Raw genomic sequence first — 12,500 nt, 5'->3', positions numbered from 1 at the left:
TACTCCTCTTTTTTAAACAAATCTGCTCTCCTTGCAAATCCTTTCATCACTGCGGTGTGTGACGATTCACGACACTTAAAGCACTGTACGAAATCCTCACGAACACTTACATGAAAGAAAAGAAGTTAGAAGAAGAGGTTACATTTTTCAATGTCTAGCCAATATATTATTCATAGGTGACTGTTGGAAAAGAAATGAGAGCAGTTTGTAAGTAAAGGAAGGGAAAAAAAAAAAATTCTCGCCAGATGAAGGGACTTTAAACGGAGGTAACCGCCAAGCACAGTGGGAATGAATGTTGCTGCCTGCTCTACCATTGACTGTGACTGTACATGCTTCTACACTGAGACGAGAGCAAGGTGAACACTGCCACACCAAGACGCGGACGAGAAATGTCCTTCACTATATACGGTGCGATGGAATTTACAGGATTTTTTTCGCTTTTTATGGTTCTCTCTTTCTCTCTTTCGTCTCGCATTTCGCCCGCCTCCCATTAAAGAGAGAAATTGCACCTTATAAGACTCCCTTTCATTTTTTACGTATTAATTCCGCTCGAAAAATGCACCTAATTGACACATTCCTTCATTTCCTTCCTGTCAGTCGCGTCTCCTCGTATTCTGTCACAGGCCTGAAACTCTCTGGAAATCTCATTAAGAACTCATTTCAAAGGCCACAGAGATGATTAGTCCGGTTCTCGTGTGTGTTTTCTCCCACTGGTGCTGCAGGATATATATTAATCTATCACTGCAATCATGGAAACGCCCTTGAAGACTTTACCTTCCACGAGATGAGACGCAGAAGTGCTTGAGAATACGAGCCTCGGTCTGGTGAATACATGCACAGCTGCCTAGGAAAGTGATGTCATATCTACACAATGCGGAATTCAAAGGTCGTAAAGCAAATTAAAACTAAAACTAACGATGCTAACACTGTAAATAATAATAATAAAAAAAATAAACTAACAACACTAGCACTGTAAATAAAAACAGTTATAAAATAATCAATACTAACACTATAAATAAAATAACTACTAGCACTGTAAATACAATAACCAGAAGCAGTCAACGCTAACACTATACAAAAATAGAGCAAGATAAATACTAACACTGTAAATAAAAGGTTAGAACTAATTAACACTAACACAGTAAACAAAAAAAAATGTATAAATAAAACCACAAATACTAACACAATAATAAAAAAAAAAAACATAAAAATTAACACGACCCATAATAAATAAAGAGAATAAATAAACAAAATCCGCCAACACGAACACTACAAATACCGATACAAAAATGCAAGTAACAAGGATATAAAAAAAAAAACTCAAAGCTTATTAATATTACTGGAGCATTCAGTTCTAAATACACTCGAGGTAAGATGCAACATGCCCCGCGCTGCCTGCCTTCCTTGCCTGCTTGCCTGCTCGTACGTATAACCTCACTGTCTATATACACGCTGTAACTTTTCCTCCACTCACGATCTCCTTGTTTGCACTCACTTCACGCTGCTTCGCTTATTAATATTTGTCCTGATGATCATTTAATATTTTTCTTACCTCATGATATCCGGCGGTTAAATAAAAATGTTGGAACTTGTAAGGGAATTAGTATTATCTCTCTCTCTCTCTCTCTCTCTCTCTCTCTCTCTCTCTCTCTCTCTCTCTCTCTCTCTCTCTCTCTCTCTCTCTCTCTCTCTCTCGGGGGAAGGAGCAGTAATTTTTCTTGATTCACTTTCAGTAATTCTCAAAATCACTGGTCTTGTTGCTTTGAAGAAATCTATTTGCAGTTTTTTTTTATTATTATTAACTCATTCATAACTTCATACCGTTCATAAAATGTACAAAAAAAGTCTTAACATATTATTCAGAATGGAGTCAATTAAGACATAATTATAGTGAAGAAGTATGCAGAAATCACATTTTTTAACTCCTTGATTACACAAACATCATCATAAACTTAACAGAATCATCTACGGCATGCAGGATATAATTAAAAGTGACGCCAAGGCACTGAAAGAGTTAATACAAGAAGTGTTTCAATAATAAACTCCCGATAAAACAAAACAGCTATTACCGATTCAATTTCACGGCTCATTTTCTCCGCAACAGTTTAGCGATACGTTCTTGCTTTTAACTCGAACCGTTTAGTCAATATTGTTATGAGATAATTGTAGCATCAACATATAAATAAAGGTCAGGGAGGCGCCTCCTCCTCTTCTTGATTTGATTGTGTTTGTGATGAGTCAGAGGTGAGAGAGAGAGAGAGAGAGAGAGAGAGAGAGAGAGAGAGAGAGAGAGAGAGAGAGAGAGAGAGAGAGAGAGAGAATAATACAAAAAGATGGTAACAAAGCGCAAACAAAGCACACACACACACACACACACACACACACACACACACACACACACACACAGTTAAAAGACAAAGGACAGCCAGTGAGACAAAGGGATTAGCAAACAGACAAACAGACAAACAGACGGACAGACGGAAAGACAAGGAGACAGACGCCAGACAGACAATAACTATGACCAAAAGAATCAGACTTAGAAGAATAAATGAACAAAAACACGAGGAATTAGAAAAAGAACTAGCAAGAAAATAAAGACGGTAACAAAAAAGAGACGAAATCGTTAACATTTGACCGTTGGCTGCTGAGTAAGAGAGGAGAGAGGAGAGAGGAGAGGGAGGGAGAGGGGAGAAGAGAAGAGGGGGAGGAGAGGGAAGGAGATACGTACAGCAGGGGAGGATAAGGACGGGGGAAGAGTGGGGAGGAGCCTTACCAGAGAGAGAGAGAGAGAGAGAGAGAGAGAGAGAGAGAGAGAGAGAGAGAGAGAGAGAGAGAGAGAGAGAGAGAGAATGTATCGTGAGTCAACGGATCATGAACCTTTGTGTGGCAGATTGTGCGGGACAAGACTCAGCTAAACGACAACACGCAAATTACTTCTGTAGTAGTAGTAGTAGTAGTAGTAGTAGTAGTAGTAGTAGCAGTAGCAGTAGTAGTAGTAGTAGTAGTAGTAGTAGTAGTAGTAGTAGTAGTAGTAGTAGTAGTAGTAGTAGAAGAAGGAGGAGGAGGAGGAGGAGGAGGAGGAAGGAGAGTTACTGTTGTTGTTGTTGTTGTTGTTGTTGTTGCTGTTGTTGTTATTGTTGTTGTTGTTGTTTTTTTTATTGTTGAAGTAGTAGTAGTAGTAGTAGTAGAAGTAGTAGTAGTACAGTAGCAGTGGCGGTGGTCGTAATAATACTGGTGTATTTCTCTCGCATCTCTTTGTGTTCACTTGGCATTGTAAAGAAAAAAAAAGCAGGAGTGGGCGGAGGGCCAGACTCTCCTCCCTTCAGGACATTTTTTACTCCTTCAGAACAAAGAAACAGATGTAAAATTTCAATTCTATTATTTTCTTTAGTCCACATTGTCATTTAATTTTCTTTTTTCCTTATAATACTACAAATTTACATGAAAAAAAATTAATGAAATAAAGAAGGAAAAATGGTTAAAGAAAGGAAGAAAAATCAATTTCTTTGTTCAAAAGCAGTACATAAATAAAAATTCACGAATTTCATTCATTTACCGGCAAGACAAGCTAACGTAATAAAAAAGATAATTTAAAAAACAAAACGAAGAAGGAAAAACTGAAACGAAACTGGGAAAACCTAATTTCCCTCTTAAAAAGTGAAACAAAAAGCAGAAATCATATAAAATTTATTCATTTGCCGAAAAAAAAAGTTTGCGCAAAAAAAAAAAATAAATAAATAAATAAAACAGAGAACGAAAAACTGAAATGATGGAGAACAAATAAAACTTTCTCTTTAAAAGCAAAACAATCATAAAGAGAGACAAAGTTTGCATGAAGAAAACAAACAAACAAAACAAATACGAAAAAAAGCAGAAACGAAAGGGAAGAATCAAACTCTCTCTTTCAAAGCAAAAATAATAATAATGATAATAAACTTCGCTTATTTGACCTAAAAAAATATAAGAGAAAACAAGTTCGCATGAAAACTAATAAAAAAAATAAGGAAGGAAAAAACAGAATCGAAAGAAAAAAATAAAGGTTTGCACGAAAGAACAATAAACAAATACGAGGAAAAAAAAAAAACGAAAAGGAAGAAAAAAATTAGCACATTCTCACTAAAGCAAAACTAAAAGCAAAAACCATAAAGTTCACAGGAGAATAAACCCAAAGCCACCTTGGTCTCGCCGAAGCCAGACTGAGGCTCATAAAGTGTCGTTCGGGACGCGAGTGAAAGTAAGGACGAACATTTTTAAAAAGATCTGGTCACGACTTCTGCATGTGGGTGGGAGAAGGGACAGGAGGAGGAGGAGAAGAAGGAGGGAGAGGGAGAGGGAAGGGACTAAGAAGAGGGGAAAAGGCAACGGAAGTGGGGTAGATTGAAGATGGAATGAGAGGAAGAGAGAATGATAGGGAGGAAATAGGTAAAATAAAAAGAGGAAAGAGGAAAGGAAGGAAAAGACAAGATTGGTTAGTCAGTGGGATAGGAGAAAATGAATCAGGGAAGAAAGGAAGAGTAGGAGAGTGGAGAGAAGAGGAAGGGGTCCTTGCCAGAGAGTCACGGAGGAGAGGGATGAGAGGAGGAGGAGGAGGAGGAGGAGATGGAGGAGGAGGAGGAGTGATCAAAGGTGGTCACGCATTGGTGGTTTCTGGGAGGTCACAGAGGAAACATGTCACAGAAATTGGTGTCAAAGATATGAATGTGTGAGGTTTTGATGTGTTTCTCTCTCTCTCTCTCTCTCTCTCTCTCTCTCTCTCTCTCTCTCTCTCTCTCTCTCTCTCTCTCTCTCTCTCTCTCTCTCTCTCTCTCTCACCAATTACAACTCATACTTACATCAACATACATCAAAGGAAATATATGAGAGGAAACTTAGGAGTAACTTATATAAAGGTGAAAATAACAAAACTTCCCAACGTTTGCTCCTCTCCGCCACACACTGAAGACAAAGAATAACAAATTTCATAAGATAACATCCAAGACTCAAAGATGTCCCGATAGAAAACTCGATCCTGGGAGGCTGAAATATTTTACATGATGAAGAGAGTGAAAAAAAAAAAAAAAACTGACGAAGAATTATTGGTCCTTGGCCTCCTTCCTTCCTTCCTTCCTTCCTTCCTTCCTTCCTTCCTTCCTTTCCTCCCTCCCTTGCTCGCTTCCCTCTTTCCTTCTTTCTTTCATCTTTCTCTCTTTTCATATGATGGGTTATGGCAGCCGTGATCCGTAGCGTGTGTGTGTGTGTGTGTGTGTGTGTGTTTGTTCCCTTTCCTCTCTTTCCTTATAAGCTTCATCATTACTTCAAACTTTATTATAAAAGGAAAACATTTAACTATAAGTTTTGATTTTACTACTACTACTACTACTACTACTACTACTACTATCCCTGCAATCCTCTTACAAAGGCTGAAGGAGGACCGGGTGGGATTTGTAATACCAAAGAGAGCCTCTGGACATCATAAGCACACCGTAAGAGGGACTGGTCAGAGCCTCCCTTTGCTTCCCCTCCCGATCCTGCCTAGGAGAAAATGTGCATTGTGATTTAGAGTGAAATATTACCACTTCCCCCTTTTAAATACCGGATTCCTCTATGCTCGCTACTCCTTTGTCTGTGCACCGCCGGGAAAACAAGGCAGCAGAATCAGGCTCGGTAATGTGTGCTCGTGAAGTCGAATTATTGCAGGGTAAGTATCCATTAGGTAAGACCCGCGGTTGATTTAGTCCGGGTATCAATCATGATGTGATCTAGTTGGTGCGTCTAGAGTCATCCTTCCTCATGGCTTGGTCGTCTCTTTTAGGCGAATGGAGTGTATGTTGTGGTGAAGAGAAACACGAGATGGGGTGGTAGTAGTGAATCATCTAATGTGTAACTTTTGTCTTCTCTAGAAAATGGAGTGGTGAAGTTAAACACGAGATGGAGTGGGATGACTTAATTATGTGATGTTTCGACGACTGCCTTCTCTAGGAAATGTACTGGTGCAGAGAAACACAAGAGGGAGTAGTTATTCTTAATTTTCTAACGTTTCGACTTTTAACTTTTCTATAAAATGCACAGATGAAGAGAAACACGAGGTGGATCAGTACGTAGTTCTTAATTATCTAATATTTCAACTTTTTCCTTTGTAGAAAGTGCAGACTGAGTGACATGGCAGCTTATACTCGTTTAGTCATTTATACCAGAAGTACTTTATTATATAACGTTTCGCCAGTTATCATCTTTAGCTTTTGCAGGCTGAGTAATGTGGCAGCTTTTACTCGCACAGCCTTTCATTGCCTTCACACCTGAGAAAACCAACACTCGAAACGTTAAAGAAACAATGTACTTCTACTTGATTCCGTGTTACCCTCAGAGTGAGTGACGTGGCAGCTTTTACTCATACAGCCTCTCATTGCCTTCACACTCCCTTAAAGGAAACCAACACTCAAAACGTTAAAGAAAACTGTACTTCTTCATCCCGTGTTACCCCTCACTGCTATATTCCACTCTTTAGCCTTCCAGTATCTGCCCACACCAGTGCAGAATACACCTCAGGATTACCTACAGCTTAGTGTCACTCATCGGCCCTTGGTATTGAATAGAAAAAGAAAAGTACTTTCCTGTAAAATATTCAGAGGTTTACGTAATCACCAACTAAAGCCTTGAGTATGAAAGGTCTCCATTTATAAAAGGATTTAGGTTGCGTAAGTGTCTCCAAGTGTCTCCAAGTGTCTCTGAGTGTCTCCGAGTGTCTCCAAGTGCTCTCTTCCTTAGCACGACAGGCAGATGGGATGACAAACCGCACACATCATTCAGATGACCTAATGTAGCTAGAAGGGAAAGAAAAAAAGTAGAGGCTATTACGCCTAACGGGATTTGTGGCCAACGGGATGCAATTGCAGATTCCCTCCACGAACTCACAACACGAATGGCATTTCAGTGAATCCTGCGTCATTCCTAGGGACGTCCCTCAAGTGACGGACACTCACCGACAGCCATGGCATACTTCGCCCAGCCTTCCCTCAGCCCTGTGACAGCCGCGTGGAATGTTGCAGCCACTCGCCGGGACATCCCTAGCTTGGTTAAGACGCGGGTGACTGGAGGCAAAAATGGGAAGTATGTTAAAGTTGATGAAGGGATTATGAAAGAACTCTTAGCTGGATGATGTCGTGTTTTTTAGATGAACAGGATGTATTGGTGAGAGGAAACACATGATGGAGTAGAAATACTTAAATCTCCAATGTTTTCAGCTGGGTTAGGGGCAAAAAATAAATACGTGCTTAAGTTGACGAGAGGATTATAAAGGGATTCGTTGGTTGATACTGTTTCTTTTAAGTGAATAGGATATAAGTGCGAAAGCAATCACAGGAAGAAGTAATAATTAACTCTCTAGTGTTTTCCATCTGTGCTAGAAGCGAAACTGATACAAAGATTATAAAGGATATGAACTCAGCATGCCAAGATCTTTACCACTTAATATTGCTCTCTCTTTTAGACGGATGGGATGTCCGTGGTGAAATGAAGCAAAGCATTTCATTTTCTTACGTTTCCAGCTATTTGGCACATCTTTCCTTATTTACTAACCACTCTGAGACATCTTTTCGTGCTCTACAGCCGCCTCTAAACATTGCACTGGCTAAAAATTGCAAATTCTATTATTTCTTTTTCCCTTCCATACATTGATTTTAGTGCTGTGAAGTGTTGCATACCTCAGACAAAGGGTTAATTTGGTGTTGTTATAGTGAAAGGGAATAAAAGATGGAAGAGAAATGCTTAATTCTCTAACATTTCCAAATAAGTTACTTAGAAATTAAAGATATACTTAAGTTGGTGGAAGAATTAATGCATAGAATACCTCGCTGGTTGATGCTGAGTTTTGTTTGCAGTTTTACTTGGGAGTGCACATAAATTATCTGGAAATTCGCATTATCATCAGTAAGTTTCTCCAGATGACTTTTAAACGTGCGCTGAATTTGTTGTACTTTAATGTTTTCCCGGTGAATGAACTAAACAATGGAGTTTCTCTGAATTGTTAAATAAAACTGAATGTTCCTAAATACGAAACTGGTGCTGGATGATGCAAATGTAGATGACAGTTTAGTGCTTATGATGATGATGGTGATGATGATGAGAGAGAGAGAGAGAGAGAGAGGAGAGAGAGAGAGAGAGAGAGAGAGAGAGAGAGAGAGAGAGAGAGAGAGATGAGAGAGAGAGAGAGAGAGAGAGAGAGAGAGAGAGAGAGAGAGAGAGAGAGGGAGAGAACATAGCTCAATGGTAACGTCCTTGCCAGTCACTTAATAGGCTGAGGTCCGCATCCCATTCCTGCTCGCTGAGGAGGAAGCAGACACTCTCCTCCGTGACCAAAAGATTATCGTCTATGGCGTATACAAGATCTTTAGCCTTGCTCATAGAGAGGGCTGTACATATGAACGCTCTGCTCTCTCCGGGATGGTAACGTTAATGGTTCAAAATGAGCCAAAAGACGATAGGTTTATATACAAATGCTCCTATTTTTCTGTTTTGGATACAAGTGATTAAAGATCAGGTGTTGACAGGTGACGCGTCGACTTAATTAGTCTTCACCTCATTACTCACACCTAACGGCACGGTATCAGATGTTGGCCAGTAGAGGACCATCGACTTAATTATCTGTTTTTTATTCACTCATACCTCCATTTTCATTCCTTTATTTCTGAATTCTAAGCTCCCGTTCTTCCAAGCATATATATTCATTGTTTACCTATCATTTCGAAAAACTTAAATTTTCATTCTCATAGATTTTTTTTTTTTTTTTAGTGATCATTCACCAAAAGTTCAATTCGTCACTTGAAGACTTAAAATACTCGATCATCCTTTCTGTCGGTGTCTTCGAAAATCAGACTCAACAGCAAATTTTCAACAGACTATCTTAAGTTAGAGAAGCCACAGAAGTGAAGGGGATTAACTAAACAATTTTCCACTGCATCACTCAGACCGTCACTGCTGAAATTCCTTCTGTCGACGCCTTTGAAAATTTATCTTTACAGTAAACTTGCACCATACATATTGGGTTAGAGAAGCCTCAGCAGCGAAGAGGGTTAATAATTAAACTGTTATCAGCATCACCCGGATCTTCATTACAGAGGGCGCGGTGGTCTCCTTGGCCATCACCCAGCACACGACGCAGGGATGTGTATGAATATTCACCAGCGAGACAAGGTTAGGTGACAAAGGAAATACTTTACTAGGTGTGATTTTGACATGCTGGGCTCACATCCATTTCGTAATCTCAGGCACGTGTCTTTATGTTGGTGCGTCAGACAAACTGGTACACAAGTCTTTCCTAGAGCCTGTGTTTTTAAATAATTCGCTCTAATGACTATTTTCAAACTCCACTTACGTTCTTAATGGGTTTTCTTTTACTCATTGACAATGCATAACTCTTAAACTATCAGAACAACCTTGAGCATCCTATTATCTGGTTAAATGTAGTAGAGCTAAGGTACTGAACGTTTAAGAATGCATTCCGAAAGCTTTTATCTTGTATGAGCACTTCCTCTCTCTCGTCTCTCAAACTGCTCACCCATTCTTGTTTTTCCTATTCACCCTGAACGAAACTTTTTGATGTGTAAATCAGAAGACATTCGTTCATTTGCTTTTATTTCTATAAATGGTTAAGTGTTTTTTACTGTACGTACTTACAGGAATGACAACTCTTCTCTCTCTCTCTCTCTCTCTCTCTCTCTCTCTCTCTCTCTCTCTCTCTCTCTCTCTCTCTCTCTCTCTCTCTCTCTCTCTCTCTCTCTCTCTACATGCCTATCTACTTATCTATCTATCTATTTTCCACCACATATAAGAGCAGCACCAAAATACACCCCCAGGTTACACAGCTTCCCATCATCAGGTTCCCCGGCACAGACTCACGTTCGCTGCTCCCTCACAGTTGCAGGTAAGTTCGTCCCTCCACCCCAGTGCACGAAAACCCTTCCCCTGAGGCGCCTCCTGCCCGTCCTCGCCTTGTCATTTCACGCAGCCGTGACGAAGAGAGACTCAAGAGGGCTACAGAGAAAAAGTGAAGGTGGTAAAGGAGGAGGAAGGGAAAAAAGAAAAGATGGAGGAGGAAAGATGAGAGGAAGGGGTGAAGTAGTGTAGAAGGAAGGAGAGCGGGTGAGATAAAAGGAACATGTTGATGTCATGTCACTGCAGGCAACATGTGGGATGACAGTGCAATACTTCCCCTTGCCAGTCGATGCACATCCCCGCCCTTACTTCCTCCTCCTCCTTCTTCTTCTCCAATTCCTCCTAACATGTCTCCCCAGCCTCCCTCCTACCCCTCCTCCCCTCCAACACCTGCTCATATTCCCAATCCCCTTAAAACTATTTCTTTGTCACTCACTCCATATTTTTTATCCGTCTATTCTCTCCTACACGACATTTTTTTCTCCCTCTTCCTGCCGCGTCTTGTCCTTCTCTTAGTCCGTGCCTCGTCATATTGTGTTGTTCTGCCTTATCTCCCTTAGGTATCTCGATGTCTTCCCTTTGTCCTATCTCAGCCTTCCGCCCCTCGTCCGCCTCACCATCCCACCATTGCATCTTAAAGGGTTTGTATTCTTAAGTGTTCCTACGTCTCAACTTGATCATTTTTAACAGGTTCTACTGGAGGTTGTTGGAGTTTTCATGGCCGTTTTCGTGATTCTAGTAATGGTTCGACAAGGATTTCGCACAACTGGTGAGAGAAATATCGTGGGAAGCCGACCAATCATCTCTATGGCCTTTGAAAAATAGTTGTGATGAGACAGCATAGCGTTTCAGAATCCCAGGGCTCGTATTTTCAAACGTTTTTTTCCTCTCATCACGACGATTTTCAGAGGCCAAACAGATGATAAGTCTGGTTTTCATGTGTCTCTTTTCCATGCAGTAATGTAGAATCCTTGTTGATCTATCCCTGGAAGCATGAAAACACCCTTGAAAACCCTTACAACTTCCCCTGTAGCCTGTTCAGTGAAGATAAAGATAAAGCGCAAAAGTGTTTCAGAATACGGTCTCAGTACTCATCCCTCGCAAAACACAACACAACGCAACACACGTCCCCTATCCACCTGCCCGCGCGCGTCCCTAGCAGAGGAAGGACGGACGGTGATTTATATTCTCGGTCCACATCTCGCCTCGGGGACGTGGGCAGGTAGCTCATGTAGTTTTGTCTCAGCACCACGCGACCTTCAGCATCCAGTCCTCCGTGTGGGATGCCTGGTCTGGGCTTGTCTCGGTCTCGGTCTTGGCACACACAGGAACGTACCTACTCTACTCGTGCTGGGTTCATAAGATTGTTGTACGTTAAGAACCCTCAGGTGTCTTTTTATCGCCTCATGGTTCGTTGTTTTGTACATAAAAAGATGCGATTCAAGGACTTACAAAGGTTAGGAAGACTGGTAATTATTGGTATTGTTATGTAACTTTAAATTTTCAGTATCCAAGTAAAAATATACGAATAGAATGTTTAAATTTGTGCTGATTTTTTTTTTTTTTTTTATATTCCATTTGTGGAGGAGCGAGTCAAAGGACGAGGGAAAATAAAAGATAGATGGTTCGTTCCTGACAAGTGTGTGCGTGTGTGTGTGTGTGTGTGTGTGTGTGTGCGCCAGCAGCTACAGCTGCTGTTATTACTACTACTACTACTGCTGCTACTACTACTACTACTACTACTACTACTACTACTACTGCTACTACTACTACTACTACTACTACTACTACTCTACTACTACTACTACCATCACCATCACATTACCACCATCACTTTACACACACTACACAATAAACACGAAGGATGGCACAGACAAGGCGTGAAGTAACTTTGATACGAGAAGGCCGCCAGCGGACTGAACCCTCGTCTCGCCTCGCCATCAGAAGGACGCGCTGCTCATTAATGCAATAACAAGGGTGTCGAGGAGCACCCCCCTGCCTCCCAGTATGGTCTTCCGCCTCGCTCTGCCCCCAACACAACCACGCTGCCCACACGCTGTAACGTCCACCTGGGAATGGATGAGTTTGACACTTCCAGCTCTCACTCTTCAAGAAAATCGTCTTCGGGATGTGAATAGTTATTTTTGCTGCTACTATTGCTGCTATTATGACTATTTCTTCTATAATTATTGCTTTCACTGGTGCTGCTGTTGCTGCTACTGCTATTCCTACTACAACTACAACTACTACTATTACTACTGCTACTACTACTACTACTACTACTACTACTACTACTACTACTACTGCTACTACTACTACTACTACTATTGCTGCTGGGGCTGCTGCTGCTATGAACCATAAATCAGGAAGAAAAAAAATACCAGTATTATTAATACTATTATTTGTACTACTGATACAACTAATACTTATGTTATCACCTATGCTACTACTTTTATCTCTTCTCTTACAGCTACAACTAGTTTTCTATTACTACTACTACTACTACTACTACTACTACTACTACTACTACAACTACTACTACTACTACTACTACTACTATTACTACTATTAACTACTACTACTACTACTAC

This window comes from Scylla paramamosain, chromosome 24, assembly GCF_035594125.1.
Source record: "Scylla paramamosain isolate STU-SP2022 chromosome 24, ASM3559412v1, whole genome shotgun sequence".
NCBI lineage: Eukaryota > Metazoa > Arthropoda > Malacostraca > Decapoda > Portunidae > Scylla > Scylla paramamosain.
Note: the sequence above shows the minus strand (reverse complement) of the source record.